The sequence below is a fragment of the Cimex lectularius genome, unplaced genomic scaffold (assembly GCF_000648675.2).
Source record: "Cimex lectularius strain Harlan isolate CLEC.00 unplaced genomic scaffold, Clec_2.1 scaffold76, whole genome shotgun sequence".
NCBI classification, from domain to species: Eukaryota; Metazoa; Arthropoda; class Insecta; order Hemiptera; family Cimicidae; genus Cimex; species Cimex lectularius.
In genome coordinates this window covers 1,717,041-1,727,732 of record NW_019392636.1, presented here as the reverse complement: position 1 = coordinate 1,727,732, position 10,692 = coordinate 1,717,041, and positions in this window count along the sequence as shown.

The following is a 10,692-nucleotide window of genomic DNA, read 5'->3' as shown; positions in this document are numbered from 1 at the left end:
ATTAATGGATATTTTTAGAGAAAAATATAAGATATAGTTATATTAAATTGAGTAAAACAATTTTACTAAAAACTAATCTGTATTTAAGGTAGTGGTTGAGATAAAAAAAAGTCCGTGTCACAAGCGGGATTCGAACCCTCGACCTTCACAATAATCACTATCACAATCGCAACGCATCTTTTGTTCTTAATGCACTATTTTGAGCAAAACCTTGTAATAAATTGTTAGTTAAATTTTATGAGCACAACCATCTAATAAATTGTTTGTTAAACTTAATTGTTTTAAATAAAGTTACTCCTAACCATCTTAATTAAACAATGTTTATAAAAACTTATGCATTTTTGATCTCGTTTAATTTGGTTTACATTAAAATAACATGTTGTAATTAATATAACGACAAAATTACATGTACTTAGTTTGAAATAAACTACAAAAAATATGAGTGTCCTGTTCTGATGCTACCCGACATTACAAAATGGTGTAATTTTACGAGCAAAACTATGAAATAAATTGTTAATTAAATTTTATGAGCAAAACCGTGTAATAAATTGTTCCAATTTTAGTATATGTACCGCCGAAGCGAGTACAATAAATTGTTAGTTAAATTCATTATATCAAAAAATCGTATTCCGGTGTTTTGATTAATTTTCTACCAAACCATTAAAATTAATTTTTTAAATAAAAACTAATTAATTTTTAATCACAGTTAATTTGGTTTATATTAAAATAAGTATGTTGTAATTAATATAACGACAATAATACATGTAGTTTGAATAAAAATATGAGTGTCCGGTTCTTTTGTCTTCGACTGTACTCGATGCGACCCGACGAAAATCTGGACAGTGGGGATCGCAGAGCGTCGGGTAGGTTAGCGTGGCATAGCATCGGGTAGATGTGCACGGGGGTAATGCAACCTTAAGGAAAATCGGAGTTTGGATTTGCGTCGGGTAGCATCGGGTAAGTGTGTTTCTGGCTTAAATACGCCGCTGCTCTACCACTTGAACTATCGTGATTTCGATCCGCTCCGACACTTCCCATACTATAACTTCCCATGAAGTATAACTTCACTAAAGCTCACCGTGCCCATTTCATTTGTCGCCGAGGATCAAATAATTACACGATATTTGAAAATTGGCAAAAAGGAGAGAAAATTAGAGAGATGAGGTTGAGATGGGAAGTTGGTGTCCGAGCGGATCGAAATCACGATAACTCAAGTGGTAGAGCAGCAGCGTATTTAGGCGAAGGTCGTTGGTTCGAATCCCGCTTGTGTCACTGACTTTTTTATTTCAACCAATACGTTAAATAAAGATTAATTAATTCAAAGATATTTGGTCAAGCGGTCCACGAAAACTAATGAATGTACCAAAAGCGTTGCTATGGAAATAATGAAGAAAATATTCAATTCAGTGCGGAATAATTCCTCCTCTTGTGTTGATCATCGCTTTCGTTCGACATGCGCTTTTATGACGTTTGGAATGTAATGCTGTGGAATGGTTTCATACTCCTCGAACAGCTCCATTCTGAATTCCTGTAAATTCTCTGGAATCACTGGGCGACTTTTTATCATCTTTGACAACTCGTCCCAAAAGGAGTTCTACAGGGTTTAAGTCTTGACTACATCCAATCCAAACATTGAATTGAAGCTTTAAATAATCACTAACGATCCTAGCAGTGTATGACTTTGCATTGTCACGCATAAAAAACCGTTTCCAATTAATGGCATAAAGGAATAAGTTCTTCTGATAACACACCTTCAATGTCTGAAAAATAAATTTGGGGAAAATCACACTCAATTTTTTATCTCAGTTATTCAGCTGTCGTTGATTTCAACCTAATTTTTCTCTCTTTAAATAACATAAAATTCAAACATCATTTTTGGTTCTATGAAGCAAATTGCAGCTTTCCAACGATGGTAACAATATCATAGATAATGGATAAAATCCTGAAGAGTTATGAACTTTTAAATAGAACATCGGATATCGGAGAGAAAAATAGCCTTCGGCTGATCCAGCCGAAAATGTATATTTTTTTATTTCCTAAAAATAGCATTTAAGAGTGCAGTAAAGTGATGTAAATATTCATACTAGAAGGCTTAACTTCCAACTGCGCGTTTTCGCGAATGGGAGGTCAGAACCACATTTCAATACTTTTTCCAAATTACTCTAAAATAAAATTTCATAAGCTATGCCAGCGTACGAACTCAGAAACGCTACCGTTCCAAATAGAGTCGAAGAAAAGTAGCGAGTTATAAAAATAAGCATGAATTATTCGTATAATAAAAACTATCCAAATATGAAAAAATAGAAATAATTAGGAAGATTTTTCGTCATAAAGAATTTAATTAGTAGAAAACTCAAAATAACTTAAATATGTGTATTTGGCTATAATACATTACTTTTATTTTTTCGTATTCCTCCTAAGAGTTGGTTTATTATTTAGAGAAACCAATATTATAGTACTTTAAAGAGTAATTATTTCTCTTTTAAAATCTCATACCGTCTTTTTAATCTTTTGACGACAAAAATCGTTTTTTTTTTAAGAAAAACTATACCTATTACTCAAATCCGCATCGTATTTCTTTCTGAATTCACACCTCTAAAATATTTGACTCGTTTCGGACCGGGATGTCGGCCTCAGATAAAAAGAATGTGGTAAGCCGAAGTTGGAAACAAAAAACAAAGGATTTGGTAAAATCTCGCCCTTCGCAAACTACTCGGCAATTAGGAGAAAAGTTTGGCGCAAGTGCTGTGACTTTCCAAGCATCTTAAGGGACTTAAGAAAACAAAAAAGTGGAGACGTGCGTACTGCATTAATTAACTTAAGTTGCTCAATATATTCGAAGCATGTTCTACTGTTACGCAACAGAAAAAAAAAACTTTTTTTGCTTTATTTAATATCTATAGTTGAAACCATGGATATATTATCATATCCGGAATAAACCAGGGCAGAGGCTGGATAAGGGTGGGAAAGCTCAACATTAAGCCTAATGGTTACTGTGGTCTGACGGAAAATGGCCGATTTATCTATTTTTACCAGCCGGAGAATCAATGAATGCTATTATTTCAAAAAGTCCTACCTTTTATAAAAATTTTGAGAAAAAAATCATCGTAGTAAAGCAGAAAACAGCCAATGTTTTTTAGGACAGTACTTCATGATTCAACGATTAAACGCTCATCTGGAAATCGTCCTTTGACCTTTCACACCACATTTCATATTCACGGGAATTTTCCCCGTATTTATTTGTTTTATTCTATTTATTTATTTATTTTTAAGTTGAATAATTTGTTTAAACAAAACGTTTAAATATGAAAATTCCACCAATTTCCGACCTCCCACGAATTTTTCTCAACCAATTCATCAAGCTCTGCGTATTTTACAATATACACTGACAGGCGAAAATTCCACCCACTTGTAATATAACTTGATTTGTATTTATTTTTATATATTAATCAAACTTTCACGTTTTTTAACGTTCAATATTGAGTCTTGTCTAAAAAGTTTGTAAAAAATGTATATTGCTAAGGAAAATAAAAAATGAAATAAAAAATTTAAAAAAGACGGGCAGATCAAATTGGTTTTAATTTTGTTTTAGATTTTTAATTAACATTTCAATATCGCGTATTTCCTCCTCTTGCCTTAATGACTTCTCGAAGACGCCTCGGAATACTTTCTACCAGTCTGGAAATGTTTCTTTGCTGGAGGTTAGCCCATTCTTCACGAAGAGTCCTTTCAGGATCGTCGAGTTATCAGGAAGTGATGGACGTGCACTTATTCGTCTTTTGAGGTGATCCCATAAATGTTCGATGAGGTTCAAGTCTGGAGAACGGGCTGGCCAGGCTAAGACCCCGATGTTAATTAAGCTGTTGAAGGTAGGTTGTACTATGCGAGCGACATGTGGACAGGCGTTATTGTCGATTGTTATTTCATCGAGGACGGGTTACACATGATATTCCAAAATTTCATCCATATAACGGGTCACCGTCAAAGACCCTCCACGAACAACAACCAACTCTGTGCTCTCCATTGAAATTCCCGCCCACAACATCATTCATATGTTGAAAAGTACAGGCTTCGTACCATTCATTTCGCCTTCTTCACGCTCTTTCACCCCATCTGGAGATCGTACAACAAATCTACACTCATCTGTAAAAAGTAGAGCAGAACAAGGGCTGTGTTCTGGTGCAAATGCGAGCTCTGGTCAATTCTGGTCTTCTTACGGGGGAAAAGCCATCTACTGCCAAATACTGATTTAATTTTTTTTGAGCAGTGCGTTCAAAAATTTGGATACGTCAAACTTCCTGAAGCTGCTTGAACAACAGTAAGAACGCAGGTTTTGTAAAAGTCTCAAATTCATAAAACCTGTCCATCATCAACATGTGCCACACCCCGCGCAACATCCTCAGCACTAAGTGGCATTTTTACGTTTAAAAATTGAAATTAAGAAAACAAATATGAACATTAAACAGTTGTTTTTTTTACAATTAATTAAGGTTTTCAGTTGAGATAAAAAAGTCAATGGCACGAGCGGGATTCGAACCCACGATCTTCGGCTAGATACGCCGCTGCTCTTCCACTTGAGCTATCGTAACCTCGATCCACTCGGACACCAACTTCCTATCTCAACCCCACCTTTTGAGTTTTCTTATTGGCGTATCTAGCCGAAGATCGTGGGTTCGAATCCCGCTCGTGCCATTAACTTTTTTATCTCAACTGAAAACCTTAATTAATTGTAAGATATTAATTGATCAAGCTGAACTAGTGAATTAAACAGTTTATTGCTACAGAATTCAATTGAGACTGAATAAACATTTTAAATTCCGTAAAAAGTAATCATTGAAAAATCCCTTATCCTTGTTTTGGTTTAAGGATTAAGTATATTTACCTCTAACTGATATTCCCAATTTAAAACATAGCATAAAGAAATATTTATTGCTAAAAACAATAAGACAAATTAAGGGCAGAATTTTCTTTTATCGAGAAAATTTAAAAAAAAATTGGCTGGAATTTTTTATCTGTCAGTGTATAAACAAAAATGGAGTCTATTGTTATAAATAATTGTTATTTAAGGGCGAGAATTATTTTTTTCAATATAATTTATTTGTACCCGGTACATATTAATAAATATGTGCGTAGATGTTGCTTTATTCTACCGGTCTCAACTCCACGCACACGTGTCCAACGCGGGACAGAATCTTAGGATTAAATGTCGAGGAATTCTGATGTTCAACGTCCTTTGAAGCCACGTGGCGAGTTCTCTGGATATTAAAATGTAGAGAGGGCGTAAGCAGAAGGGTTCGGGGAATCGAAAGCTTGGTATGGAACTTTTGGAAGCAGGACCGGATCAGTTCGTTGACAAAAGGAATGTTGAGCCGTTGTGGATAGTGAGGTTCGTGAAGTAATAAAGAGCTTTGACAACTTCTCAAAGGACATTTGACTGGAAAGACTGTCCTAAAAGCCGTAAATGTCTAATTTTTGTTAAGTTGTTGTCAAGCCTTGAGTGAAGATTTCACGTCAGTCTGTTATCTAAGAATTTTCCTAAGTATCTGACGAGCTTAGTGGTATCTACTAAGACGCTGTGTTTTCAAAGTAAATGTACATTTTTCTTCATTCAGTCTTTTCCTCCACTTTTACCACGAAATAGTACAAGGTTTTGTCGGATTTTGAAAAGTTTTAGATAGGATTCGAGTAAAATGACAGAATTGCTGTATCATCGGTTTAGGTGGTAATGATGCTCAGTAGTATAAATGATATAAAGAACGGGTCTAAGAACGCTCCCTTCTGAGACGCCGCCTGTTTCAGTCTGATATATGCGTACTCCCTGTTGCACCTCATTCTTTAGCAGCGATTATACAAATAGTTTGTAAGGAGTGCGTAGGAATCGTTTAATTGTGGGCCAGATCCAGGAAAATGAAGTCGGAAAATTTGAAACTTACTGGATCGTGGATGACGGGAGCAGAAGCCGAATTGTTGAGAAGGAATGATTTTATATGAATCTATGATGGGTATTAAACTTTTTAAAAGGACGTATTAAAATCATAAAAATAAAAACAAAAACGGACTGTTTTAAAATGAATCTTTTGTGGATTTTGGACATCACAGGAAGAAGGATAACGGGTCTGTAGGAAGATATGTTGTTGGGAGGTCGGTGAGCTTTAAAAATGATAATGATACTTCCATAGTTTTAGGCCAAGAATTTAAACTAAAACTTTCAGTAACATTAGTTCATTACATCTTGGCATTTGAATATTCGCACCACAATACTAATGATAGACAGCTGTACAAATAAAGGACGGGACTAAAAGTGGTCCCTTGTGCGACGCCGGCCTGTACCTGTCTGACTTCTTGAGCTTTGCCAAAATTATATATGACTATTTATGATGTCAAACCGTCTGCCATAAATTTAAATGTATTACTATATTTAAATTTATTAAATTAGACAAATTATGTTGATTCGCGAGACATTGCTATTAACCGAACCTGTTACTTTTTGTACTACACGAGAAAAGAAATGCTAATAAGCATTGAAAATCTCTTTTTCATAATACTATGTTAAACTTTGCATTTGATATATATTGTTACTTATCAGATAAAATCATGCGAACATTGCTACACCAAAAGGGAAAATCTGATAGGCCAGGCCGATACGAGAGTAACGTCATAAAGTGTGAAGATGATTAGTAAAGTTTCAAATTCCCTCTTTACCTAAACATATCTTAATCTTAATCTCAAACCAGCATAATCTATTATGTGTGCGAGGACGTATAATCTACAAATCCGTGGGCGAAGGGTGTGTAGATATTTGCCGGGGTAAAGTTTCGTTCCATTATCCTCCAGACAAAGTTCTTAAGTAATTAAAAATGAAACGATGCGTAATAGATTAGGTTAGGTCCTTCGATTGGTTTGTTTGCTCTTTCTTTTATTACTTTCAATACGGAAATAAAGCAAAATCAACAAAAACAACAATATATTCACGCGTTATTCGTCGACCCGTTGACAAAAACTATATTGTTTATTTATACTAAAATATTGTATTATTATTTTTTCCATTATATTTCGTGGTCCGATTGACCAAATAACTTATTTCAATTAATTAATCTTTATGTAAGGTATTGGTTGAAATGAAAAAGTCAGTGTCACGAGCGGGATTCGAACCCGCGATCTTCGGCTAAATACGCCGCTGCTCGACCACTTGAGCTATCGTGACTTTGATCCACTCGGACATGCTTTCCCGTACATTCGGTCGTCCTAAAAAGGACAATGAGGATCTTTAACGACCGCACCTAGCCTATTCGGCCTTATCGGACGTTTTGATTTTCGAGATGAGAGCTGCTCCTCATACGACAGAATGGTGTTACTGGCGCAGCATTGGTGTAGAGGCAGCCCAGCCCCGAAGGCCCAAGACAACCTCTCTCCCTCCTTGCCCATTCCGAGTGGTCGGGTCTGCAGTAAGCATCAGACCGTATGCCGCGCGCATGGGGCTACCTAAGCCGAAATACATCAGCCTGGTCTCCCGCGTACTCCCTAGATAGGCCACTCTATATCGCAGAGTATTGGGGCTTCTTTAGCGTAGAAACTACCGGATGCGCTCCGGCCGCGGTTTTGTTTAAAGTGGAATTGCTAACCACCACCTAGAGGAGTACGGTAAAAGCCTCCAATCGAGCTCAGCCCACACCTACGTGCAAAGCATACTCGAGTAGCAGCAACTGATTCACTACTCGTTCCCATCCGCCACTGCTCACGCATTCGAGGGACTTTTCAGCATAATCATAGCGTCCTCAACGCTTATACGCTGCCGTCCGATCCGCCGCATCCCGTGAGGCCGGGTGTATAACGGTGGTCATACGCAAGTTTCGTGCGAAGGTCACAGGTAGAAGACAGCCTCTTCTCTAAGTTCACGCCAGGGGCGTCACCTTGTACCACTACGAATCCATTCACAGTGTAACAGGGGAACATTTCTGTTACCCCATAGTACAGATGGTTATGCATCCTACCCCGTCTATGCAGACAGGATCTGGTACCCTAACCCTCGTTTGCCTTTGATAAGCCACCCGCCGTCCCATGCCGACACGAGTACAGCTTGTGCTTTAGAGAGGTTGCCACGCCCTCAGGGCTGCACCATTATTTTGTGCCCGGACACCCCCCTTGTAACCAAGGATTGGGAGGGGTCACAGGAAAGAGTGAAGGAACCTGGATTGAGAGAGGGACGGGGATGAGGACACGAGGTGCCCCTTTTCAGGGCCCCGAGCCTTAACCACATTACCACCAGTCGTCGCTGTAGTTCCACATTGAGTGGGCTACATTCACTCGGACACAAACTTCCCAGCTCAACCTACCTTTCGAATTTTCCCTCCTTTTTGCCATTTTTCAAATGTCGTGTAATCAGGATTCGATTCTCGGCGGCAAATGAATTGACTACGGAGAGCTTTAGTAAAGATATACTTCATTTTACTTATTAAATCCATCATACTTCGTGGTCCGATTGAACAATTAACTTTTTTTCAATTAATTAATCTTTATGAAAGGTATTGGTTGAAATGAGAAAGTCAGTGTCACGAGCGGGATTCGAACCCGCGATGATGAATGAAATGGCCACGGAGGATTATATCTTCACTAAACTCGCAATATTTATTAGGGCTACGCTTAGACACAATTGTTAAATCATAAAAAAATCCTATGAACTATTAAACTATTATATATTAAGAGTCACAACAACATCATGACAATCTATCACTTTTAAGGTTCTCCTTCTCGTTGGTTGTGCAACAATAAACCCAATAGGCAGATGTATGATGTTTTATCATAAGTTACATTTAGATGTAATTCACCCCATTAACCTGGTTGCATAAAAAAATCCCACCGATGTACTAGGCATACTATCTAGAAATGGTGTGCGCACTACATCATACACCATTGAACTAGTTCTTCACCGTCTACCTAAGGATTAAATTACCGCTGTCTATTATGAAAACTTTAGTAGTTAATTCAACCTATACACATTGGAACATCTTTTCTTATCTTAGTGTATTAATAAAAACACTACTGAGTATAGAGGCTAAGACTAGTAACTTAACGCCCAGCATCACAACGCTTATCATGAAACCAGAACGAACGAAAACCCTTTACTATGTCCCACACACTGTTAAATGGCGAGTATGATAATGAAGGATAATCCAATAGGATCTTTCAATACGAAGTACTCACATAAAAGGGATTACAGCTGTGCAACCAGGAAATTAAAGCAGCATTTTAGAATTAGGATCAGAGTTACGATAAAATTACCCTGTTATTTCTAAATTCAAGGGACGGTTCAATTTGGCGAAAAGCAAAATCACTTACACTGGCCCAGTTCCCCCCCTTTTAAAGTAAATAAAAGATTCTACTCTACGTGGATTGAAAAAAGGTTCTATTTATGTGAACAACTGATCGAAAAGTCCCTTCTCACTTTTAACAGAAATACATTGGTATGAAAAAGAGGATAAAAAGGGCTCCATATAAAGAAATGTTTACACTATGTCAAGTTCAGAATAGCTGATATGACTTATCAAGCACAAAAGAAACAGTTTGTTCGTGTCAAAGACAGGTGGCCGAAACAGCGAGTAAAGACAGATCAAAACGAATGAAACGAAAAAGTCACCCAAATCACATCATCTTCCTTCACTATTTTCCTTCAAAATAATCATAACAATCTAATTATCATATTCATCGTACATAAACCTCAGAAATCGATTATTAACCCTAGAAGCTACTTGGCCTTCTTTTTGCTCTAAAATATTGTTAAGAATTTCATATTGCCATTTTGGATTTTACACCTGCCAGTATAAGCTGAAAAACAGGCTTTATCAGCTTTCATCTTGAGCTTTTAGGCTCAACACCCTGTAAAACCGGAGGGAGAATATCATTTTCCTTTAACATTAATTTTCCTTCAAAATATAAGCATAATGAAATAGTCACCGTGGAGAGTCGGTGGCTGCAACGGCTTAGGCGTTGACACGGCGCTCATCACTGTAAGGTAAAGGTCCCGGGTTCGAATACAGGGCCGCTGGATTCGAACCCGACATACCAAACTTACAAATGGGCTTTTTGCAAAAACACCGGCTCCCCGAGGGTTGATTTAACCGGTGAAACTGAAAAAACACATATTTCTTCAATGTTTTTTGTGACTTTTGATATTTCGTTAGTTTTTGAAAGTATTTTTACATATTGTGACCAATTTTTGACAAGATTGCTATACGAGATCAAGTTGAAATAGTCGGAAGCCTGTTGCGACCCCCTTAAAAAACCCATCATACGTAAATTTCTAAAAAAATTTCATGCCCCTGGAAGCTTCATGGTTTTCTTTCTTCCCAAAAATATGTTAAAGTCTTTCTCATTTTCCTTTAGGGTTTAGCCTCTTTCCAACCGCCAACCCAAGCAAAATACGCCTTGTGAAGTTTGATCTTTCTGACCATCTCACAATATACGTTTCTGCTTTAAGGAGATATTTATTTGTAGATGAAAATAAATATTTAAAAAAAAAGAATAAATAACAGTAAAAGAAAAATTCTTTATAACATTACACACATCATTATTTGGAGATCTTAAGATGCGGTCTGTTGTGAAGCAGGTTTTAGAAAAACATATTCTTTATAGTGCCAACGTTTCGATCTTTATTGAGATCATCTTCAGGCCCTTGTGTTGTCTGAATTTCAACAA